The sequence below is a fragment of the Cupressus sempervirens genome, chromosome 5 (assembly GCF_028749045.1).
Source record: "Cupressus sempervirens isolate cs-2001-9-10 chromosome 5, ASM2874904v1, whole genome shotgun sequence".
In the NCBI taxonomy this organism is placed as follows: Eukaryota; Viridiplantae; Streptophyta; class Pinopsida; order Cupressales; family Cupressaceae; genus Cupressus; species Cupressus sempervirens.
In genome coordinates this window covers 95,663,107-95,690,067 of record NC_143122.1, presented here as the reverse complement: position 1 = coordinate 95,690,067, position 26,961 = coordinate 95,663,107, and the positions used below count along the sequence as shown (strand labels likewise).

Below are 26,961 nucleotides of genomic sequence, written 5' to 3'. Positions count from 1 at the left end.
ATTGTGGTTGAATTTTTATTTCTTTATTGATATTAACAATTATTAAAATATTTTATATATTCTAAAATTATATATATATATTAGAAAACAAATGATATATATTCTTTAGCTAAATCAATTTTTAATCACTTCATTTATAAAATTATTTATTTATTGATATATTTATATAGTTTTGTAATTAATTGATTTAATTGTACAAAGTTTATCTTTTTACATCTTGATTCTATAGTTTTACTTCTAATTTATCATTGAGTCTAACACTTCAAGATTATATTTTTTGTGAAAAGCATAATTTAACAATTCTAATAAATTGTCAAATAATATTTTTGAAGATCCACCCTTTTATGAATTTTTTTTGTTAAATAGAAATTAATAATATTATTAAAAATATATAGTTTATATCTCAAAAATATAAATTTTCAAATCATATCTTGTAAAAAAATTATATTGTCACACAAATTCAAAATAATGAAAGTGAATTGAGTTTTCTTTTGTTAACCTTGAATTTAGCTTAATATTTTAAAAATCATACAACATGCACCAAATTTTGTTCTGACTAAAGTCATATGACTTAATTAGGAAAAAATAAAATTTAGAACTTCTTAAATGAAGGATAAATTATTGAAAGTGGTCATTTAGAGTGAATTGACTAATATAAAGCTAGACCCTTTAATTTCGTTTTGTCCATTTGCAATGATAGTGAAACTTATGAAGAATTCTATCAGCGTGATTTTTTTTTATTAGCGATGCATGTTTGGTTAAAAAAATTATAAAATAACTAAAAATAATAATGAAAGCACAATCAATTCCAGGCTCCACCATTGCTACAAAAGTATCCTTCTTCGATTCATATGTTAATACAACAACAAAAACAAACCTAAAAATAAGAAAAATAAAAGACTAACTATCAATAAAATTAAACATTAAAAATATAAAAATTACAACATTAATAAAATATAAAGAATAGATATTATAAAAGAAAAAAAATAAAAAATAAATCATATTAGATAAAGCATAATAAACTTTTACATGACTTCTTTATTGTTGCAGATCTAGATTAGATTGAAACATGGATCCAATCTACACACGTCCTCTCTACATTTTGATCTTTTACCTAGCTAATAAGAACTTGAGGATCTATGTAGGATTCATATAGGTTTATATGCAAACATGACTCTCTGTAGCATATTTCTTACAATCTCCATTCCTTATGAAATGTACTCAGAAGTCATGTATGCTACTATTGTTTAGTACTTAGATGTGAGCCTATAGATAGAGCAATGAATGCACATCTCTATTTCCTATAGCACATCTCTATTTTACTATTGTAAAATGAGAATATGTGAAAGATCATAATGATTTAATTTAAGAGATACATAAAATGGCACCAAAATAAAGAATAAGGAATGCCTACTAAGAAGCAACATAGTGGTCTGTTGGTCACAAGGACACGTTTGCAAGTAACTATGAAACACAAGCTGCATATAGCCACACACTTTCTATAACCCTTGGGACCTTCATTCATCCAACCCAACCTGGCCACTCCACATCCATGGCACACAAGCATTGGTGAAGACTCAGACTGTGCAATGTAGCTTAAGATCACCACATCCATTGTGCTAAAAAAATTAGCATCATCCAGCTCGATATACAAATCTGCCATCCCACCCACGCCTAAATCAACATGACTAATCCAATAGGTCATCAGGTCACACAGTGACTCCAATCACTTGGGCTCGTCTCATCCATGTAGCCTATCCCCATAAGCCCAGGCTTGTGTACAGATCACCAGTGCAACCTAAATCAAAATATTTTGCAGTGCCCAATCTTCCCATTATAAGATTGGAAAGTTCATCTGGGTGAGAAGTCCCAAGTCCACTACCCTTTATTGTGAGAAACTTAATTGGATCAATCTTGCCCATCCCTGGAAACAACCACTCGATCTGCAATCTTGACCAGAAGCGATATCACATGCTTTGGGGACCCTTGATGACCAGTGCAGAATCGTCATGAAACATTTGCAAGACACACATGATTTCATGTTGGCGGTATTAATTTCTACCATTAATAATAGACAGCCAGCCCACCATCCAGCCCACAACTCAATCGTCCATCCACCATCCACAATAAATTGCATAGCAGACACTCTACCGTCCCAGCCGCCCATGTTTTTAATATATGTTTAATATAGTGTAACATGTGTAAAATGTGTTGTGTGTAGAGAGTTCTCATACCATCTATAAATAGAGGCCTTTTGTAATGCATTTGTGCAAGGTAGTAAGGCAATAAAATCAATATTATTTCTGTGTATTTGTCTTTCTCTTTGCCTTCAAATTGGTATTAGAGCATGAAGAGCTGGGCCTAGGAGGAAAATAATTATGTGTTGATATGTATAACTACTGTAATAGTGAATGGAGCTTTTAATATTTTCTTGATTGCAGATCATTATCATCTTCTAAAGTTAGAAACTAGTGGCTGCCAAGATTGAGAGAATGTTAGGAACCTGTGTGTTCCTTCTGTTTATTTTGTTAGAGTAGTGTTGTTGGACGCATATGCTTTGTAAGTCGTCCTGTGAGTATATTTTATTATCCCACATGCATAGGTAGTATTACTTTTCTAGATCGTACTCAGTATATAAGAATAGGTTGAGGCCCTTGATGGGCACGGACGAATTTATTGTATTGAGCTTGCTCAAAGGAGGTTACCCCCTCGAAGTGACCTGCGATCAGTAGATTCATTCTGAGTTCTGCTATCACTTTGTATTCTGTTATTTCGAGCATTCTCACGATATTGCTATAAGGAGGTTCATCACATCTGGTATCAGAGCACTCTCTTGGGCTCGCTGGGTGGAAATTACATCAAATTTTTTTCTGTCGTGGCCTTCAGGTTCCTCTCACTTCTAATATCTCTTGTTATTGCAATAACTCTTTTCAGTTGTTCTGTCTGTGAGTGAATTTTTCTAAGTCGACTGTTCAAAAAAAAAAAAAAGAGTAAAAATTTTTCTATTTTTTAGTCGTAGCTTCCTTGTTTGCTTTCTGTTTCTGCTCATACTTCCGCAGAACGTCTGCAATATCATTTCGCATACTTCCTTCCTTGGCGACCCAACCCCAAATTTTACATATCAAAGCCCTAAATCCCTCATTTATCTAATTTTAGGGTTTGCCCTATGTTTTTCACCTCTCATCCAATCGCCACCAAACTGAGCCACAAGATTCAATTCCTCATTTTGCTCCCTTATCCCTCTTGGACTGTTCGCCTCATTTCGCCTCCCTACCCTTGAAACCCTCATTTTTCTGTTTCCCTTGTCCCCAGATAGTCTCCCACCACCCGTCGAACACCCATTTCCTATCTGAGTTTTACCCAAATCCAAGTTTGCCGTAATTAAAAAAGTTTTTGTTTCTCATCTTCTACCCATTCCAAAAAAAAAAAAAAAAACCCTTGCTTTATGGTTGTTACGCGTACAGGAGCAAAAATCATGGAAGAAGAAATGGCATCCCTCAAAACCAAACTTCAAGATCTGGATTCTGGGTCTTAACTTTCAGCAGTCGGCCATGAGCCGAAACCATTCAGGAGATACTGGGTCCTCTTCTGGCAATTTCCGTGGACCAAAGCTTGATTTTCCACGCTTCGATGGTTCTGATCCGACTGGATGGATCTATAGGGCAGAGCAGTATTTCAGCTTGCATAATACTTTGGATAACCACAAAGTCCCCCTTGCATCTTTTCCTTTGGAACATGAAGCTCTTCAATGGTTCCGTTGGTACATCAAGGCTAATGTAGGCCCAACGTGGAGAGAATTGTGCACCCTCATTTTGGAGCGCTTTGGCCCTAGTTCCTTTGATGATTTCACAGGAGCACTCACTAAACTGCGTCAAACAGGCACTGTAAGAGAATACCAGACAGAGTTTGAAAAATTAGCTAATCACACAGAGGGCTTGTCTGATGAATTCTTCCGTAGTTGTTTTGTCAGTGGTCTGAAGGATGCACTTCACTCAGAAGTCAAAATGTTTCGACCTACTACAATGATGGAAGCCCTTGGGTTGGCTAAGTTAGCGGAAGACAAGATTAGTGCTTTACAACGCTCCAGATCTAATTTTGTTCCATTCAGAAATACAGGTTCTCACAACCCTCCAGTCATACCAGCTCCCAGAACTACTCCGATCAAGCACTTGTCTGAAACAGAGATGCGAGTCAGGCGAGACAAAGGGCTTTGTTATAATTGTGATGAGAAATGGTCTCGGGGCCATAGATGTGTTCAGCAAAAGCTCTATCTCTTGGATGTGGATTCTCCACCGGAACTGGAAGAATATGTAGATGCTCAGGAAACAGTGGATGATGAGGTTGAGCCTCACCAGCCTGAACCTCCTTCACCAGAAGCTCCACCAGAGATATCTGTCCATGCTTTGGCAGGAGTCACTACTCCACAAACCATGCGGGTCCAGGGTTTCTTCAAGAAGATCCCTCTTACTATACTCATTGATTATGGTAGCATTCATAACTTCATTGATCCACGAATAGCCAAACAGGCTGATTGCTTTATCCATCCCTGCTCTAGCTTTGAAGTCATGATTGCCAATGGGGGCACTTTACCTTGTAAAGGGAAATGTCGCAATGTGCGTCTCTCTATTGACGATTATAACATGCGCTCTGACATGTTTGCCTTACCCTTAGGTGGCTGTGATGTGGTTTTGGGTGCCCAATGGTTACGCACTCTTGGCCCCATTCTCTGGGATTTTGCTGAACTTTGGATGCAGTTTTCAGCCGAGGGGCACCAACACACTTTGAAAGGCTTACAACCAGGGTCTCTCAGCATCATCAGTTCACACCGTATGGAAAAACTTCTTAAGAAGAATTCACATGGTGTCATCGCTCAGCTCCATTCCATTCAGATGCAGCCATCAACAGTCTCTAGCACTCCTGCCGATCTCCAACACATTTTGGACAAGTATTCTGGTGTATTTGCTGAACCTGTGGGATTACCTCCTTCTCGTCCAGAGGACCACCGTATTCAGCTCCTTCCTGGCAGTGTTCCGCCCAACATCAGGCCCTACCGCTACCCATTTCATCAGAAGACCGAAATCGAGATACTTGTCCGTGACTTACTGAAGCAAGGTATTATTCGCCCTAGTACCAGTTCCTTTTCTTCTCCAGTTCTGCTTGTTCGCAAAAAAGATGGGTCATGGCGACTCTGCATTGATTTCCGCGCACTTAATCATCTCACTATAAAGGACAAGTTTCCCATTCCAGTTGTTGATGAACTTCTTGATGAACTTCATGGGGCTCATTTTTTCTCCAAGTTAGATCTTCGTTCTGGGTATCATCAAATTCGAGTTAATGAGGAGGATATACCTAAAACTGCCTTCCGCACACATGATGGTCACTATGAATTTTTAGTCATGCCCTTTGGCCTCACGAATGCTCCTTCAACATTTCAGGCAGTGATGAATAACATATTTCGACCATACCTCCGAAAATTCATTCTGGTCTTCTTTGATGATATCCTCATATATAGCAAAACTTGGGCTGAGCATCTCCATCATCTGGAGCTTGTCTTGCAACTTCTCTCTGATCATCAACTCTGTGCAAAACTATCTAAATGTGTGTTTGGCCAGGAGGAAGTGGAGTATCTCGGGCATATTGTTGCACACCATGGAGTGCGGGTGGATCCTACAAAAATAGATGCCATGAAAACTTGGCCACATCCTAAAACTCTCAAGAACCTTCGGGGTTTTTTGGGGTTGACTGGCTACTACCGCAAGTTTGTCAAAGATTACGAGAAAATTGCAGCACCATTGACAGCTCTGTTAAAAAAGGATGCCTTCTCTTGGACCCCTGTTGCTGAGACTGCATTTGAACAACTGAAACAGGCTATGTGCAGTACACCTGTTCTCGCAATGCCAGATTTTTCCAAACCCTTCACTATTGAGAGTGATGCTTGTGGCAATGGATTGGGTGCTGTTCTCCTGCAAGATGACCATCCTATTGCATTCACTAGCAAAGCCCTCTCTGGTAAGAATCTAGCCCTCTCTACTTATGAAAAAGAAATGATGGCTATTTTGCATGTTGTACAGAAGTGGCGGCCATACCTCTTAGGGAGTCATTTTTGCATCAGAACCGATCACCAAAGTCTGAAATACTTCCTGGAACAACGGGTATCCTCTCCTACACAACAGAAATGGGTCAGCAAACTCATGGGGTATGATTATGAGATCACCTACAAGAAGGGTAAGGAGAATATTGTGGCAGATGCTCTTTCTCGCACATTTGATAATCAAGCTTCCCTTTCCGCTATTTCTATGCCCATTCCCAATTGGTTAGCGTCTGTTCAGCAGGGCTATGACAGTGTCTTCTTTATCTCAAATCATTCACCAGCTAGCCAATAATCCTTCTACTATACCACATTACTCTTGGGATGGTGCTTCTCTTCGATACAAGGGTTGGCTAGTGCTTCCTCAGAACCCAGCTCTACATCAGGCTATTTTTTATGAACTCCATGCTTCTCCTTCTGCAGGGCACTCAGGCTTCCTCAAAACTTATGAGCGAGCAAGGAGAAACTTCTTTTGGAAAGGGATGAAACAGATGATTCAACAGATGGTGGCTGAATGTGATACTTGCCAACGCCACAAGGGTGAAACGACCCTCCTTCCTGGCTTGCTCGAACCATTGCCCATCCCTACACGGATTTGGACTGATATTTCTATGGATTTCATTGAAGGGCTTCCTAAATCCGGTGGCAAGACAGTGATCTTGGTTTTGGTTGATCGTCTCTCGAAATATAGTCATTTTTGTGCCCTCAGCCACCCCTATACTGCCTCCTCTGTTGCACAAATCTTCATGGACCAGATATTTCATCTTCATGGACTCCCTTCTTCCATTGTCTCTGATCGTGATGCAACTTTTACTAGTCATTTTTGGACTGAACTATTTCAGAAAACTGGCACCAAACTGAAGATGAGTTCGGGCTATCACCCACAAACTGATGGTCAAACTGAAATTGTCAATAAATGCTTGGAAACTTATCTTCGTTGCTTCACTTTCGAACAGCAACATCAGTGGGCCAAGTGGCTCCCTTTAGCTGAATGGTGGTACAATACCTCTTACCACACTGCCTCTAAAATGACTCCATATGAAGCAGTCTATGGTCAGGCACCTCCAGTGCTCCTTCCCTACACTCCCAACAGCTCACCAGTCCAGGCAGTTGACATAGTTCTCCACAGCAGGGATCAGATTCTTCGTACCTTACAGGATAATCTTCACATGGCCCGTAATCGGATGAAACAACAAGCAGATCAACACCGTTCTGAGCGCTCATTTCAAGTTGGGGATATGGTTTTTCTTCGTCTACAGCCATACAAACAATCCTCCCTAAAGCTGAAAGGGCGTCATAAGCTGGCCCCAAAATTTTATGGGCCTTATAAGGTTCTACAGAAGATTGGTTCAGTTGCTTATAAACTGGAACTTCCTCCTTCTTCCCGCATTCATCCAGTCTTTCATGTTTCTTGTCTAAAGAAAGTTCTGGGTACCACTGTCAGAGCACAAACTACTCTCCCTGAAATGGATACGGAAGGATCCATTATCCTGGAGCCGGTGGCAATCATTGACCAGCGCACTCGCCAGCTTCGCTCTCGCTCCATCTCTGAGGTCTTGATTCAGTGGCATGGCATGCAACCAGAGGATGCTACCTGGGAACCCCTTCTTCAGATTCAACAACAATTTCCACACCTTAAGCTTTGAGGACAAAGCTTTTTTCTAAGGGAGAGGGGATGTTAGGAACCTGTGTGTTCCTTCTGTTTATTTTGTTAGAGTAGTGTTGTTCGACGCATATGCTTTGTAAGTCGTCCCGTGAGTATATTTTATTATCCCACATGCATAGGTAGTATTACTTTTCTAGATCGTACTCAGTATATAAGAATAGGTTGAGGCCCTTGATGGGCACGGACGAATTTATTGTATTGAGCTTGCTCAAAGGAGGTTACCCCCTCGAAGTGGCCTGCAATCAGTAGATTCATTCTGAGTTCTGCTATCACTTTGTATTCTGTTATTTCGAGCATTCTCACGATATTGCTATAAGGAGGTTCATCACAGAGAAGAAAAGATCCTAGTTTAATGTTTGAAGAAGGTATGAGCTAATTTCTTGGAGTGATGTCTAATGATAAAAAAAAAATTGTTAAAAGGGGAAAATAAGCATTATACTGTTCTTTGTTTAAGCTATATGTCATTGGCTTAGACTTGTTTGGTGGATTTGCTTTGTAAAGCAAAAAATTGTAAGGTGCAGTTGTAATTGTGTATTAATATGGCTTCAGGAAGTAGTATAGCTCAACCACAAATTCCAATATTTTCTGGTAAAAATTATGAATTTTGGGCAATAAAAATGAAGACACTATTTTGTTCTCAAGGCATATGGGATCTTATTGAAAAGGGTTTTATTGAACCACAAGATGAGTCTACATTAACACAAGATGAAAAGGATAAATTACAAGATAACAAGAAAAAGGATGCTCAAGCATTGTTTCTAATTCAACAATCTTTAGATGAATCAATTTGTCCTAAGGTTTGTGCTACTAAAAAGTCTAAAATTGCATGGGATATTTTAGAAACAGCATATCAAGGGACATCAAAAGTTAAGATTGCTAAATTGCAAACTTTAAGGCGTGACTTTGAAAATTTGTGTATGAAGGATTCAGACTCAGTTGATCAATTTCTAAATCAAGTAATGAATGTGGTTAGTCAAATTAGATCATATGGTGACAATTTGACAGATCCAAAAGTTGTAAAAAAGATACTTCGTTGTTTGCCTAGAAAATTTGATGCCATTGTTGTTGCCATTGAAGAATCTAAAGATTTGACAATACTATCTATCAATGAATTGATAGGCTCACTTTTATCTCATGAATCAAGAATGAATAGAAATAACAATTATTCTTTGGAGAATGCATTTAGATCGCAGGTATCTTTTGGCAAAGGAAGAGGAAGATCAAACTATAGAACAAGAGGAAGAGGTAGAAGCATAGATGGACGTGGAAGCCCAAACCAAGAAGAAAGAACAAATCAATCCATTCAGAGTTCAAATAGAGGACGTGGTAGAAGTTCATTCCAACACCCATCATCAAGGTTTGATAAATCTCAAATTTAGTGTCATTATTGTAAGAGATTTGGTCATATTGCAAGTGAATGTAGAAAGAAACAAAAGGATATTGAAAAGAATGGTGCTAATTACTCAGATGTATCTGATTACAATTCAGGAAGTTTATTTATAACTTGTAATGTTGCTCAAGAAAGCTCTAGTGATATATGGTTCCTAGATAGTGGATGTAGTAACCATATGACTGGGAATAAAGATTCGTTTGCTAGCTTGGATGATTCTATAAAATCTAAAGTAAAGCTAGGAAATGATAGTAAAGTCTCTCTAATGGGAAAAGGTGTTATAAATGTCTTGACAAAAAATGGAGGAAAAAGATATATTCCTGATGTGTATTTTGTGCCTGGATTAAAACACAATCTCATGAGTGTTGGTCAATTAGTACAAAAGGGTTACAAAGTTTCTTTTGATAATGATGTTTGCACAATCTTGGATAGAAATCCTAGTGGCAGGTTAATTGCAAGGGTCAACATGACACAAAATCAAATGTTCCCCCTCCAGATTCATTGCATTTAAGAAGTTAAAGAAGTTAGTTTCAAGACAATATACTTAGATCAGTCATGGCTATGGCATTTGAGATATGATCATCTTCATTTTGATACTTTGAGTTTGTTACGAAAGAAGAATATGGTGAAAGGATTGCCTCAAATATTGAAACCACCAAGTTCATGTGAAAGTTGTATTTTGGCAAAACAACATAGAGAAAACTTCCTAGTAGGAGGTTCATATAGAGCAAGAGCACCATTGGAATTAGTTCACGTTGATATATGTGGACCTATGCAAACTCCATCTTTAGGAGGAAGTATATATTTCCTAACATTTATTGATGATTTTAGCAGGAAGATTTTGATATACTTTCTCAAACAAAAAAGTGATGCTTTTGAAAAGTTCAAGGAGTTTAAAAATTTGGTTGAAAAACAAAGCAATCACTACATCAAGGTATTGTGATCTGATAGAGGTGGTGAATTCAGTTGTAACGATTTTCTAGAATTTTGCAGATTTCATGGAATTAAGAAGCAGTTTATGACAAGGTACACACCACAAAAAAATGGTGTAGTAGAAAGGAAGAATAGAACCATAATGGAAATGGAAAGGAGTATGTTGAAGGCCAAAAATGTATCCAATGAGTTTTGGGCAGAAGCAGTAGCATGTGCTGTATACATTTTGAATAGGAGTCCTACAAAGAGTGTTAAGAACACAATTCCACAAGAAGCATAGAATTGTAAGAAACATACAGTATCCCATTTTAGAGTTTTTAGATGTGTTTCTTATTCATTAGTGCCATCTGAATTGAGAAATAAATTGGATGATAAAAGTGAAAAATGCATCTGTATTGGTTATAGTGAAGAATCAAAGGCTTATAGATTGTATAATCCATTTTCAAAGAAATTGATCATTAGTAGGGATGTTAAATTTGAAGAAGAAGATTCATGGCATGAAAATGATAACAAAAAAGTCACAAGAGGAGCACCAATATTACAAGGTGATGATGAATTAAAGGAACAAGGGACTCAATCAACACCGAATACTCCACCAAGGAACTTTGTGCAAGATGCCTCACCTCCAAGTTCAAATGTAAGTGATAAATCTGATTCAACATTCTCAACACTAGGTTACAAAGGTAAGAAGACAAGAAGCTTAAAATAAATATATGATCAAGAAGAAGAGAATGTACACATTTACTCAAATTATGCTTTATTTTCTTGTGATCCATTGTATTTTGATGAAGCAATTAAAGAAGATAAATGGATCAAGGAAATGGATGAAGAAATTGACTCTATTGAAAGAAATAACACATGGGAATTAATGGATTTACCTAAAGAAAAAGAATGTATAGGAGTCAAATGGGTTTACAAAACTAGATTTGATGAAAAAAGGTGAAATTGTTAAGCACAAGGCAAGACTAGTTGCTAAAGGTTTTTCACAACAATATGGAGTTGATTATAATAAAACATTTGCTTCGGTTGCTAGACTTGACATAGTTTGAACTATTTTAGCAATAGCAGCACCAAATGATTGGAAAGTGTATCAAATGGATGTAAAATCAGCTTTTTTGAATGGTTTTCTTGATGAAGAGGTATATGTTAAACAACCACCTAGTTATGAGGTTAGTGGGCATGAAAACAAGGTATATAAACTAAACAAGGCACTTTATGGTTTGAAACAAGCTCCTAGGGCTTGGTATAAGAGGATTGATTCATACATGATAAGTAATCAATTCAATAGAAGTAACAATGAGCCCACATTATATGTTAAGACTAATAAGGAAGGTCAGATTTTGATTGTATGCTTGTATGTTGATGACTTGATATTCACTGGAAATCTATCAATAAACATGTTCAAGTCAGAAATGATGAAAGAATTTGAAATGACAGATTTGGGGTTGATGAGATATTTCTTAGGTATTGAAGTTATTCAATGTGACAAAGGTATCCTCATTTGTTAATCCAAGTATATAAAGGATGTTTTAAAGAGATTTAAAATGATGAATTGCAATCCAATGTCAACTCCAGTTGCAACAGGAACAAAACTTAGCAAGGAAGAAAAGGGCTCAAATGTTGATTCAACTATGTTTAAAAGACTTGTTGGAAGTTTAATGTATATGAAAACTACAAGGCCAGACATCATGTATAGTGTCAGTTTGATCTCAAGGTTCATGGAATCACTACAAAATTCTCATTGGCAAGTTGGAAAAAGGATATTGAGATATATTGCAGGAACAATGGGATATGGAATCCTATATTCCAAAGCTAACAATTTTGGTTTAATTGGTTATACTGACAGTGATTTTGCAGGTAGCATTGATGACATGAAGAGCACTTCTGGATATATCTTTCACCTTGGATCAAGAGCTGTACCATGGGCATCAAAGAAGAAACCTATAGTGAAGATTTCATTAGCTGAAGCAGAATATCTAGCTTCCACTTCCACATCATGTCAAACGGTATGGATGCATCAAATTTTGTTCGATCTTCACCATCATCAGGAGGAATCAACACTAATTTTTTATGATAACAAATCAACAATAGCATTATCTAAAAATCATGATAAGAGGAGCAAACATATTGATACAAGGTGTATACACTAATCTAATGTGCTAGAAATACTAATCTAATGAAAGCATTTACACATTAAACTAACATAACATATAAGAGAGACAAAGAGAAGACAAACTCAAATGAGAATGTGAGCCATGGATAGGCTCTCTCAATGAGATTTGTTCTCTTGTTTTTGAGATGTGTCTATGTGTAGATTGGGGATGCATGCTCAAATGCTCAAAGTTGCTTCAATGGTGGAGATGGATAATAGCAAATTGGTAGCTTTGTGAGCTCTCAATTTGGCATTATAAGGGTATGGGTATGGCTTTTGGCTCTCAAAAGGGCATGGTAACTTTAGCTCAAAGATTGTTGATGAAATGGCTTGGGATGGGATTCAATTTATAGGCTAAGGGGTAGAGGGATGGAGGGCTTAGATGCAAGGATGGATGAAGGCTTTAGGAGGGCTAGGATTCACTCAAAGGGGAGCACATGGATTGTGCTTATTTAGCACCAATGGGAAGGTGACACTTGTCACAAGGAGGATGAGTGTGAGAGGGTAGGGTAAAGGGTTGGTTAAAGGCATTATGAGTGGGGTTGAGTATGTAAGAGAGATGTAAGAGGAATGAGTGTGGAAGAGGGAAGAGTGTGGAAGATGGATGTAAGAGTCATGAGTGGGTTTGTAAGAGTCTTTTATGTTTTGTAAGAGCACTCATGACTTGGTGGTTGGGATTTTTGAGGGGAGACTTTGGTTTGGATTAGGAAAGTCTTAAACTTGTTTAAGGAATGTGACAACATTAGGGGGTGGATTAGGCTTGGGTTTAGGATTAGATTAGGAATGTTAGAGATGTGCAAGTGGATGGCATTAATGAAGGTGGGTGAGTTAGTGGCTAAGCTTGGTTAGTATGGGTGGATGGGGTGGATTAGGCTAAATGGAGGATTAGAGATAGGTTAGGGGTTTTTGAATTTGAGGATTTCATTTATCAAATAGATTTATTTAATAAATGGGGATTTTTGGAACTAGATAGGAGAAAAGGATTTAATTGATAAATAATAGATTATTTGATTTATCAATTAGGACTATAGATGATTAATTAAATTAATCAACTAGGGATGGCAAAGGATTAATTAAATAAGAATTTAATTAATGATGCCTTTAGAGATGGCTAAATTAGATTACCAAAGCAGTGTAATCAAATTTAGGTGTCTACATTTTGCCCCTCTTTGACATAATGTTGAGACAACACTATTTCAAAGAAGTTTGAATGAAGACGACACGAAGAAGATGTTTTAGCAACAAGGTTGCCCCAGTCTCGAATAAGAAGAGGAGAGACTAGACTTAGATGATGGCCCCTCAAGAAGACGGCAGGGAGAGAAATGAGGCTCGATGACTTCTTGAAAAGTACAAGAAATTGAGATGAGCTAAGACACAGGTTGGCAAAGAGAAGGGGTTGAATTAGCTCAAACTTGCACTATGGGAGAATGATAAAGGAGAATCAGATGCACAAGAGTAAAGCAAGCTTAAGACTTTCCAATATTTGGGAGGGGGGGGGTGGAGGAGCGGAGTGCTATAAAATGAATCCATGGTAGGGAGATGGATGATGGAATGATAAAGCTGATGCAACAGGATTTCAAAGAGTCAGATTGGCGAAAGATGGGTTTCGGAGATCCCTAGGACTAGGATTGTGGATCTCGAAAGATGAGGCTTGGTGGATTGATTTGATTGGTGGATCCCTAAGACTAGGATTGTGGATCCCTAAAGCTAAGCATGAGGAGTGATTCAAAGAGATACTGATGCATAAGCTGGGGTAGGAGTGACAGATGTAGGATATGGATGGGGGATAATGGAGATGAAGGGAATCCATTGAAGCTTTTTGAGTGGGGGCATACTTCAAAGAGAAGTACCACCATGTAGTTGAGCACTAGATTTTCTATAGGACTATTGGTTAATTTCCAAAGTTACCAATAACATCAAGGCCTTTTCACCAGCTTTCCAAAGGACTGACGAACTAACTCGAAACAAACACACAAGGATTGCCCCAGTATCACACATGAACCCTAGAGGAAGCAACGTGGAAACGACACTAGGTAACCCACAAGAAGAAAAGGAAAACAAGCAAAAGACCTGATCAAGACCTTACGCTCTGATTGCCCCATTCGCAGCATACCATGATATGGAAGATCGTGGCAACCTTGAGGAGGGAACAAGGAGATTGCTTGGAAAAGATACTTCAAGACCCAAAAGGGAAGATCCCAAATCAAAAGAAAGTGAAAATCCAAAAGAGAACCATTTGCCAACGAGATGGGTAGGACGAGGTACTAACCGACCAAAATCAAACATGAGGAAAGCTATATCCTGCAAGGATCTATCGGAGAGCACCTAAGCTAATGGATCGGGATGAGTGATGCTTTTGGCAAGCTGAACTAAGAAGGATAACACTTTGGTGACAGGAGATCTAGCTAAAGGATGCATTGGAATAGCTAACCAAGGTGTGCGATGTTTGCAAGATGTTGACCAAGGATGAACTAACATGAAAGCCAGATAGATACAATGATACTAAGCTAAAGAGGATGTACAAGCTGACGAACCAAGATATGTTACAAATGTACAACTTTGTTCATGTTTTGTTTTTTGTGAGATGGAAATGTTTGTGAATAATGGGATGTCTATAATAGTTGATAGGTGGATAGGTAGATGGTTTGTGAAAAGCTTAAGTGAAAATGGGGTTTTGTGTGTGCACGTGATAGGATACAAGCTAGGATACAAGATTATTTACAAGCTGAAATATGGTACAAGCTTTGGAAAAGATTTGGATATACAAGGTATGGTACAAGATTTACAAGGTATAATAAAAGCTTTGGTACAAGATTTTACAAGCTGTACAAGAGGTATTTACAAGCTTCATCAGATTTTGGATATTTGGTTGGAACACCAAGGGAACAAGCAGGTATTTTATGGGATGGTGAATGGATGGATGAGGGATAGGATAGTGATAGATAATGGATGAGTCTTAGTACACAAGGTGCCTGAATTAACAAGTTTTCACCAAAGTACCTATCCAAGGCGCCTGAATTTCCAAGTTTTCACCATTGGACGCTTATTTCTCTTTACTATTTTTTTGTATTTTTCAAAAGCTGGGTATACCAAGGATCTTCAAGCATAGAACTTCTTGAGATGAATGATGTTAGTAGGATCATTCAAGAGTTCTCCTTCCAGTGTAGATAGTTGATAGGCTCCGGAGCCAAAGGAAGCATTCACAACATAAGGACCAAGCCATGTAGGTTCAAACTTGCCTTTCTTTTCTCGCTTTGCTTGGACTTTCATGTTTTCTTTGAGGACCATGTCACCTGGCTGAAAGTGTCATGGAAGCACCTTCTTGTTGAAATTCCTTTTGAGACGAGTTTGATAGATTGTGAGATGATCATAGGCTTGTTTTTGCTTCTCGTCTAAGAGATCTAGCTGGGTGAGTCAAGCTATTCTGTATTCTTCATCTGATATTTGCCCTCGCAAAGATATGCATAGTGAGGGAAGTTCAACTTCTATAAGTAATGCCACTTCGGCACCATAGACTAGGGAGTATGGAGTTGTGCCTGTGGATGTACGAAAGGAAGTTTGATAGGCCCATAGAGCCGGATTTATTTGTAGGTGCCAATCACGGCCGAAATCATTGACAACTTTCTTTAGGATTTTGACGAGGGTTTTGTTAGTTGCCTCTGCCTAGCTGTTACCTTGTGGGAAATATGGGCTAGAAAAGCGGTGATGGATGCGAAGGGAAATGCATAATTCTTCCATGTTGAGATTTTCAAAGTTACCTCCGTGGTCAGTGAAGATGATTGATGGGATGCTGAAGTGGCAAACAATGTGGTACAAGATGAACTTGGAGACTTGAACTCCTGTAGCTGAGACTAGGGGGACTGCTTCCACCCACTTAGTGAAATAGTCTGTAGCTGTTATTATCCATTTATGTCCATCAGATGAGAGAGGTGTGATAGTTCCAACTAGATCAAAGCCCCAACAAGCGAAAGGCCAAGGTGGTGCAATAGGCTGTAGATCCTGTGCTGGAGCGTGCACAAGATTTGCATGCTGCTGACATGGGAGACACTTTCTGACAAAGTCACAGGAATCTTCTTCAATGGTAGGCCAATAGTAGCCTGCTCTAAGGATTTGTCATTCTAGGACAATACCACTCGTGTGGGCACCGCAAAGTCCAGAGTGTACTTATTTTAACGCTATTGTGGCCTCATTTTCATCTAAACTTTGAGAGAGAGTATCATGCTAACCCCAACGATATAGGGTATTGGCTATGATAACATAGCGGGATGATTTTCGAATAAGGTTCTGGTGTTGGGTGCGTGTGAGGTGAGGGGATATGATACCATCATTAAGGTAAGCGTGAATTTCATGGTACCAAGGGGATTGGGGACCAACCAAGATACAAACACGGTTTGAATCCTCATTCGCATAAGTGGGTGTGAGGAGTTGCTCAACTAAAAATTCATACTGCGTAGCTTCTTGGGGAATTTCCAAGAGTGAGCCAATAGTGGCCATGGCGTCTGCTGCTTTATTTTGCATTCGTGGCACTTGTGTAAACTAAAGCTTTGTAAAATGTTGGGTCATCTGATCAACTAGCTCTTTGTAGGGTAATAGCTTTTCATCTTTGGTTTGATATTCATTTAAGACTTGTTTGATGATGAGCTGGGAATCGCCAAAGATTTCTAACTCAGTGATATTCCATTCTACAGCTATCTTTAACCCTGCTACAAGAGCTTCATATTCTGCTATATTGTTGGTGCTAGGGAATTGTAGCTTGAAAGCTTTTGAAATGTAATCTCCTTGAGGTGTAACCAACAATATTCCTGCCCCTAATCCATGAGAGGTGTATGAGCCATCAAAATAAAGCTTCCATGGGGGTTGTTCTTCAATTAGGCAGATATGCTCCTCTGGAAATTCTGTGAGCAAAGGATATGTATCTACTAGAGGTGCATCAGCTAGGTGATCTGCTATAGCTTTCCCTTTGATTGCCTTTCTATCCACATACTGGATGTCAAATTCACTAAGGAGCATAACCCATTTGGCCAAATGGCCTGTAAGTGTTGTTCTGGAGAGCATATACTTGAGAGGGTCAATCTTGGAGACTAGTTGGATGGTATGACTTAGCATGTAGTGGCAAAGCTTTTGAGTTGAGAAAACAACTGCCAAACAAGCTTTTTCCATAGGAGTGTAATTGAGTTCATAACCAACTAGGGTTCTACTGATATAGTAGATGGCTCTCTCTCTACTATAATCATCATGTTGTGCTAGAAGTGCCCCTAGAGCAGTAGGTGTTGCTGATATATACAAGATCAAGGGACGACTAGGAACTGGTGGAACCAAGATAGGGGGATTGGTGAGATACTACTTGAGCTGATCGAAGCTGCGTTGACATATAAGATCCCACTTGAAGTTCTCATTCTTCTTTAGCAAGTGTGAAAATGGTGTACACTTATCTGCAAGTTGGGAGATGAAGCGCCGGACAGATTGAAGTTTTCCCTGAAGAGAGTGAAGTTGTCGCAGTGTCTGGGGAGGAAGCATGTCTAAGATAGCCTTGACCTTTTTGGGGTCGATCTCTATACCTCGTTTAGAAACTATCAAGCCTAGAAGCTTGCCAGATGTGACCACAAAGACACACTTCTTGGGATTTAGCATGAGATGATATTGGGCCAACCTATCAAAGACTTTCTCCAAGTCAGCAAGATGATCCATGAAGGTGTGAGATTTGACTAGGATATCGTCCACATAATCTTCCAAAATGCTATGGATAAGATCATGGAAAATGGCTGTCATAGCTCTTTGATAGGTAGCCCCAACATTCTTTAGGCCAAAAGGCCTCATGGTGTAGCAAAAGGTTCCCCAAGGGGTAGTGAATGTTGTCTTATGCTGATCCTCTTCTGCAATCTTGATCTGATTATACCCGAAAAATTCATCCATAAGGGACAAAATTTCATGTCCAGCTGTAAGATCTACAATCATATCTATGTTGGGCAAGGGAAAATCATCCTTTGGACAAGCTTTGTTAAGATCTCTAAAATCAGTGCAGATTCTGATGTCACCGGAAGGCTTAGTGACAGGGACCATGTTCGAGATCCACTCTGAGTAGTCGATAGGTCGGATAACCTTAGCAACTAACATTCTTTCTAGTTCAGCTTTGACTAGTAATGCCACCTTGGGGTGCATTTTTCTAAGCTTTTGTCTGACAGGCTTGATCTTTGGATCGACTGCAAGATGATGAACTACAAGCTTTAGATCAAGTCCTGGCATATCCTGATATGACCATGCAAATCGGCCAATGTTCTCTCGTAAAACCTCAAAGAGGAGGTCAGCTTGGTCTTGTGATAGGGATGCAGCAATGTGAACAAGTCTAGGGATCTCTGAAGAACCAATGTTGACTTCTCTAGTATCCTCTATTAGAATAGAAGACACCTCTAGTCGATTATCTTGAGGAGGCAATACTAAATCCTCATGTTCTGCTTGTGGCTCTAGATTTTCTTGCTGAGGGGTTCTCTTTGCTACCTTAGCTAGTCCCAGATTTACCTTAGTTCTAATTTTGGGTGTATCGAAACTAGGTTGGGGATTTTCTCCAAAATACCCCTTGGGATCTAGCTTGTAGATATAGGCAGAATCTGGCTTTGTCTTCTTGTGAGGTGTTTCAGCTCCCATGAATCTTAGAAGCACTTCCTCTGATGCGAACTCATCAATATGTATGACACTTGGTTGGTCCCAATCTATGAGTTGTGGATGAGCGAGTGGTAGGTCAATGAGATGGATGGATAGTTCTCAGAGAACGGAGTCTCCTAGGAAGATTTGGTTGGGGATATCGTCATAGGCTCTCTTTTCAACTTCCTCAGGAATGTCTTCAATTTCGACAAGGTCATGGTGGATGTTCGAAAAAGCATGACCGTTCTCATTGGTGCCCCCAGTTGTGGGTATGCCAAAGCCAAGACATGACTTCATTTCCCAGTTATGTGCTTCGATGGGACATTGCATGCCCCTTTCTTCTAGTCCTAGTCCACCTCCTTGATAGTTCCATTTTTCAGTGATGAGCTTATGTTCTTGGGGATACTTTCGACTGAAGTGATCAAGGTGTGCTTGATTTCTTGGAGGTGCATCCTTATGTAACCAATTGTTGATATCTGGAGTGAGCTCTTCATGAAGAGGGGTTTTTGAGGACACAAAGGTGGTTGGGCCAAACTCTTTGTATCGAGGAGGTGGAATCTCCTTAGCTTTGTGATATGTTGGCCGTCCATGGGTATGTGGATCAAGTGGTATTGCTCCGACAGCAAATGCATTTGATAGACTATATTCTCCATAGCCTTTTTTGTTGATCTTTATAGTAGATAGGGTGGAGGCGAGGATGGTTTTTGCGTCATTACAAGTGTGGGATGAGTTGGAAATGGCTGTGCCGATGTCTATTCCAGGGAAATGATTTGTATATGAGGCTTCAACCGCATTGCAATAAGAAAAGGGTTCTGGATCGGCATGGATGGTTACCTCAGTGCCCTGATGAAGAAATTTGATGCACTGATGGTAGGTGGATGGAATGGTCTTCATAGCATGAATCCATGGGCGACCGAGGAGGATGTTAAATGGTAGGTTTAGATCAACAACATGGCAAACTATCTCTTGGATAATCGGCCCAACCTTGATTGGTAGCAAAATAGTCCCTTCTGTGGTTCTTTCCAAGTTGTCATAAACTTTGATGGTGATAACCTCACCGATCATATCTGCCTCGATATACCCAGCTTGTTTTATGAATTTTAGGGTGCAAATTTTCAAGGCTGATCCATTATCTATCATTACTCTTTTCATAGCAAAATTGGATACCATGATGGCTATGCGAATCGGAAGGGTGTGATCTTGCTCGACCGCAGGTATGTCAGTGGGTTTGAATGATAGGGCACATGAGGAGGATAGGTGTCTGACAAGATTACGAAAGTCAGTAGCGTTGATATCAAAAGGGACACGAGATTCTATGAGAGCACTATCAAGGATGTCTTTGTACACAGGACTAGTGCAAAGAAGGTCTAAAATGGAGATTTGGGCTGGCATGTTCCCAAGGTGTTCCAAGATATTGTACTGGCTTTTTGATGGAGCTGATGGTGCTGGTGAAACTGGTGGGCCTACGATGTTAAATTGCACTCTTCGAGTGGTGACTGCACACTCATTGTTTGGTCCTCGGATATTGATAACATTGACAGAAGGCTCTTTCTTGGATATACAACCTATAAGGCTACCATAGTCTATATAGGATGAAGTGTGGTCATTGTTCTTCCCATGCTGTTGGTTTGGTTGGCGGTTGTTGGTGTTATTTTGGATAGGTGCTTTTCCAGGATTTTGGTTGTTGTGTGGAGGAAAAGCATTTTGATTAATCTATAAGCCTGCATTGGGAGAGGTTTGGGCACCAACGGTGATTTCTTTCCAATCAATGAGGTCCTGCACATAATCTTTCAGTTTCATGCATCTGAGGGTGGTGTGACCATTTACCCTATGGAACTTGCAATACTCATTGTCCTTGTACCATGCAACTTTGGATTGTCTTGGATCAATTTGCTAGGTAGGAGGAAATTTGATGAGGTTTTCCTTAGCCAATTCATCAAAAATAACATCCAATGGCTCACCAAGGGGTGTATAGTTTCTAGGTGTAGGTTGGAATCTGGGCTTTTGCCCTGCAGCTACATTGATGGCATTAGCTTGATTGTTAGACCCTTGAAAGTTGGGTCTTGTATTGTGGTTTTGATAGCTTTGGTTATTCCATTGTTGGTAATTGATAGCTTGTTGGTTGTTTTTTTGATATGGTGGGTTAGACTGGTTTTGAGAAGGACCAACAATATTCACATGTCTAGTGTCAGTAACCCCATCTCTTGCAACATGCTTGTTTTTGTTCCAATACCTAGACTTGTCATTGGAATGTGATTGAGTTTGGTTGGCCTCTTTGTAATTCTTGACCACACCATCTTTGATGAGTCCTTGCTCAAGGATCATTCCTTTCTCTTTGATATCCTTATAGGTCTGCAAACAGTTCATGGTCATGTGGTGAGCCAAGCTGGGATGTGCATTATCAATAAATATTTTCACCACATGGCGTTCTGGCAAGGTGCAGGATATGTGGGTGGTAAGGGTTTGCCATCTTTGTAGGTATTTGGCAAGGCTTTCTCCACCTTTTTGCTTGGTGTGGACAAGATCAACTATTGATAGCTCTGTTTCAACAAGATGGGCATATTGGGCTACGAATGCCTCAGATAATTCAGCAAAGTTTTTAATTGTGCCATAGGGGATTCTGTAAAACCATTCAAGAGCTGGTCCAGCCAAGCTTTTGGGAAAAAGGCGCAAGAGGAAGACATCATTGTATGCCACGTCCTGGCAGTGCATGTAAAATTCTTTGATATGTGTGACAGGGTCTCCTTTTCCTCTGAATTTGTCAAATTTGGGTACCTCAAAGTGTTCGGGAAATGGTGTCGTGGTAATGGCTCTGTCAAATGGGTAAGGACACACATTCTCAAACTTGAATGTCTTCGGATCATTCCCTTCTTGGATGGCTTTCAAAGCTGTCTTCATTTACTCCCATTCTAAATTGATAGGTGATGGCTGGGGTGCCCCCAATGTAGGAGTGCCTTGAGGTAGGTATGCGCTAGATGGGGCCACTGAATATGGATGGCTGTGAGGGATTTGCTAATAGGGATTGTACATTGTTTGGGTAGCTGCATGGTGCATGATGGGTTGCTGTGGGGGAGGTGCGCATATTGCTGCATGTGCTGCGAGGCTTGCTGTTGATATGGGATTTGAGGTTGGGATTGAGGAACATAAGCTGGCTATGGGATAAATGGATTGCTTTGTGGGGGTAAGGTATAATATGGTTGTGAGGCTTGGGGAAAGGATCAGGGGGCTTATGGGGTTTGACCATTATATGTGGGTTGTGCCCCCATTTGGGATGGTATTTGTAAATAATTGGTGGTTGGCTGGATTGGTGGATTACCTCCTAGAAGTGGCATTGAAAAGTAGTTGGTAATTGGAGGTAATGGATTAGTTGGTGGTGGAGGTGGTCAGACTGATGGGGTTTGATAGCTTTGTGGCTGGACTTAGAAGCTTGGTGGAGTGGTGGCAGGGGCTGGGGTCACTTGGGAGCTTGGCAAAAAATTGGTAGTAGCTTGTGGGATTTGATAGCTTTGTGGAGTAAGGGTAGTAGCTTGTGGATTTGTGGCTAATGGTATTGAGCTCCCAAGACCTAATGGAAATGATGGGATTATTCTTTGGGCTGTGGTGAACAAGCTGGGGGTGATGAAAGGTTGATTACTTGGCCCCATGGGTGGCATCCCTGTTGTATATTGTTGAGGTTGGCCAAAGATGCTAGCACTGATTTGGGAGATGGGTGGATTTGGAAGGCTGGGTTGGGGAGCAGCAGCAATAGTGAAGGGGGTGAACGATGAGGTGTTTTGGGTAAAGGGGGTTTGGAGTGGAGAGGTATGAACCAAGGATGGAGTGGTGGTGGTTGGGTTGGCTTGCGGCATGGAGATTTCAACTTGGGTGGATGATGGTATGTTTGGGTCTGTTGGGTCATATGGATTGGCTGGAGGCTCTTCTTTTGGCATATATTGAGGATAATTTGGATCATAAGAGCCTATGGGTGGTGGTAGCTACCCAAGCAATGGGTGAGATGGATCTGATAATGGAGGGGGTCTTCCAAAGTCAAAGGTTCCTACATTGTCCCTTCAAAAATTAGCCATGATTGTCTCTTTGTTCTTGTCTATAATGGCGTTTACCAATACTGTATTTCCTAGTTGGTTCATGAAAGCTTCAATGTTAGTAGATGATGGCATAGCTTTCTCTGGGTTGAAGGATGGCTGAGTGCTCAAGGGGGGTGAGGATGTTCGATCCAAATGATAGGGCTCCATTGTTTCTTTCTTCTTGGCTAAGTAAGTGACGGGTGGCATGAAAAATGCTCCTAGGGATGAGATGCAATAATGCTGATGGATGCAAAAGGGGGAAGGCTTCTCTATGCAAATGATTTCCTAGGTTGAGGCAAAGCTATATGACAAAACCTAAGGAGGATTGGCTTGGGGATTCTTACTTCAAAGATATGTTTCCAAAGCACAAAAGGTCTACTTTCCTATGTGCAAGCTTGGTGGTGATTGTGTCAACTTAAGGATAGACTGATGATCCTTTAAGAAGAACACGAGATTGACCACTTGTGGATCCCAACCTTTAGCTCAAGGTGATGAGGGATAACAAGTGACAAAGCTAGATTACCCTAGACAAAGCTCTGTCAAAGGGATAACCTTGGTGAGATTGGTGGATTTGGAAGATTTTAGGAATGGCAAACTTTTAGCAAGGTGACAACAATTTTGAAAGCTTAGATGTGCAGATTTTGGATTGTTGGCTAGATGGTTTGATTCTAAATGAGATGGATGAACTAATAATGCTTACAAGGATAACCTAAGATGGCTGGCTTTTCTATAAAGATGACTCTAAAGTGAAGCTTATCCAAGAAGATGTGGAGAAACAAGGGTGTCTAATCATAGAAATCATACCTAGTGGGTAAGGCATAAGCAGGATTGACTCTTGGACATTGGCTAAATTTGATGGTGCGCTCTAACCAAGCCTCTTGAAGTGCTTCGTCGACAGCTTTGTCCTCTACTTTGTGGAGTTTGGCAATTCGTGGGCTTGGTGTTATTTCTTTTCTCTTGGCTAAAAGTTCTTGGTATGCTAGAGATGGCTTGAGTTTGACCTTGTGAAACTTTTGTTTGGGTTTGGGTTGTTCTGACATAAATTCTTGAATTTTCTTGGCTTTTGAGAAATTTTAGTTGTTTTTCTTTGACTCATTCAACTTCTAAAATAGGCAGTGACTACGCTAAGTGTGCCCTAAGCTAGGATTGACCAAGTTTGGCAAACATTCATTCAACAAGTAAAATAAAATCAAGCAATAGATAGGAACACCCAGATAGAAGTTTTTAGTTCTCAGAATGTGATACTTACGCCGAGAAGTGTGTATGTTCTACAAATGTTTCGATCAGTCACTCCAAACACATTAACACCCTAGATGGTTTTCTACAAGGCTGATAGTTGGTTTAGCTAGGGAGTCCTCGATATATGCAAGGTACGTGAGGCCCAAATCTGTAGATGAGACCAAAAGGATGTCACACAGCCGAGAGGAGCGGTAACTCACTTCTCCTCTTTCACTTCTCAAGGGTATAAAGTTCCTTGAGGCTTAGCCCGAGTGACAAAATCTTGATCCCAAGAGAGGTGTCTTTCGATTAACCCCCCGATTCTTATCCTCCGCCAGAACGCTGGAGTTGAGGTCGTCCAAGGGGTGATGAAATCCCCAAGCAGGCCTCCTAAAAAGAAACAAGGTTTTGGATCCTAATCTTATGCACCCAAGATGGCCTCGAAAGACGACAAGGGGAGAGAAGACTTGGATGACCTTGGGCTAAAAAACACACTTGTTCTTTTACCAATTGACTCTTATGTGTGCTAATCTAGACTTTGCAAGCACTCATGTTTAAGAGACAATGTTCAATTCCAACTTGAAGTGCCAACAAAAGTAAATCGATCGAAGAATGCAAACAATAAGAAGAGTTAGGGTCAACAAAAGCAAACTCACGTGCCCGGAGGCCCTCCACGTTAAGTATCGATTGATTTTCTTTAAGACATTCAAGATTTAGTGTGTGTTTGTTTTAAACCCAAAACAAAGATGTGTGAGATTCGATTTCAAGCGTGCACCCGGAGGCCCTCCACGTCAGTTGTTGTTCAATTTTAGTGCCCAAACTTGAAGTGTGATCAATTTAATCTAGAGTTTTGGTCATTTAAGAATTTCGATAAAGTTAAAGCAAACATCCAAAGACCAAGTGAGTTAGTTAGATTGTGGAACATTTAACACCTTTTTCAAATAGACCCATCCCCATAAATGGCGCTGAGATTGCAACCAATGGTTGAATTGATGGGTGATTAGAAAAGAGGTGAGTCCAAGGAACTACTCAGATTGATTTTTTGCAAATTTGCATTTAACTTAACAAAGTTTCTTAATTGTCCAAAAATCAAACATTGCCCAAATTGCATGCAAAAGAGAAATTTTGTTTGTTCTTTTTAATGCACCAAATGAAGTGTTTGATATTGCAATGGTTAATTGATCCTTGACATTCAAGATTGGATTTGTTGTTTTAAGCATGCATTCCAAAAAAAGTTGATTTTAATCCATGGCATTCAAGAGTGTGTTTTGAGCAACATTCATTCAATGGAAAATGTGTTTAACCATTCAAGTTCATTTTTTAGCAACATGCATTCAAAGACAAATGGTTAAACATTCAAGTTTATTTTTTGTAGCAATATAAAAACCTGCAAGAAACATGGTTAGTGGTTCTATATGTGCTCCAATCTGCAATGAGACAAAAAAAAGAAATTTAGTTAGTTAGCCAAAATCTTCAAAAATGAGAGCTTAACTATGGGAAATTTTTTTAAAACTTTTTTTGCTGTTTTTCCTACGCGTAAAAATGCTTAAGATGGTCTAAATCCTACGCGTAAAAACTATAGGTTCATTTGTTAGAGTTTTGAAAGCATGCAAAGACAATGACTTGAACAAGATAGCCAAAAACTAGGTGACAAATCTTGAAAAATAGTACAATAGGCGGAGATGCCAATCTGCGTAGACGCTGATCTGCGCAAATGACAGTCTGATGAAGAAAGTAGCTGGCGGCGTCGGAGACGACAGTTGGCAGATTGCGGCAGCAGAGACGATAGCTTGACAGGAAAAGATGCCAAAATTCGCAGACGACAGTCTAGGCTTCGGAGACGGCGGTTGAGCTCATGCAGACGACGGCTATGCAGGCGCAGATGACAATTGAGCTTGTGGAGACGACGATTGAGTTTGCGCAGATGACGATTGAGATGGCGAAGATGACGGTTGAGATTGCGGAGATGACAGTTGAGTTTGCGTAGACGACGTTTTGCAGAGACGACAGGCAAAGACAATAGGCGGAGACACCAAACTGCGAAGACAATAGGTGGAGACGCCAAACTGCTTAGTAAACAGGCGGAGACGCCAATCTGCGCAGACGACACTGCACGATGTGAACCGACGGGTGTGAGTTTTTTCCAAAATTCTTTTATTTTCTTGGTTATTTTCAAATTTTTGAGGGTATGTCTTCTTCTCTTTAGTGCGTCCTTCAACCTACAAAACAAGCAAATAACCTTGCAACAACTCAAACAACATAAACCATTAGATTGTTAGTTTTTAAAAACAACATGTAGATTGAAATGGATGAAAGAAAAAAATGACCCATAGCAGGGTCCCACCAGGCGTGCTAAAATGTATACAGTAATCTAATGTGCTAGAAATACTAATCTAATGAAAGCATTTACACATTAAACTAACATAACATATAAGAGAGACAAAGAGAAGACAAACTCAAATGATAATGTGAGTCATGGATAGGCTCTCTCAATGAGATTTGTTCTCTTGTTTTTGAGATGTGTCTAGGTGTAGATTGGGGATGTATGCTCAAATGCTCAAAGTTGCTTCAATGGTGGAGATGGATAATAGCAAATTGGTAGCTTTGTGAGCTCTCAATTTGGCATTATAAGGGTATGGGTATGGCTTTTGGCTCTCAAAAGGGCATGGTAACTTTAGCTCAAAGATTGTTGATGAAATGGCTTGGGATGGAGGGCTTAGATGCAAGGATGGATGAAGGCTTAAGGAGGGCTAGGATGCACTCAAAGGGGAGCACATGGATTGTGCTTGTTTAGCACCAATGGGAAGGTGA

At 39.8% G+C, this 26,961-nt stretch overlaps 1 pseudogene; it reads right to left on the bottom strand.

Annotated features, from left to right (window-relative positions):
• Positions 1-26,961, bottom strand: part of LOC149554733 (glutamate receptor 2.7-like) — a 90,621-nt pseudogene that overhangs the window by 61,045 nt on the left and 2,615 nt on the right.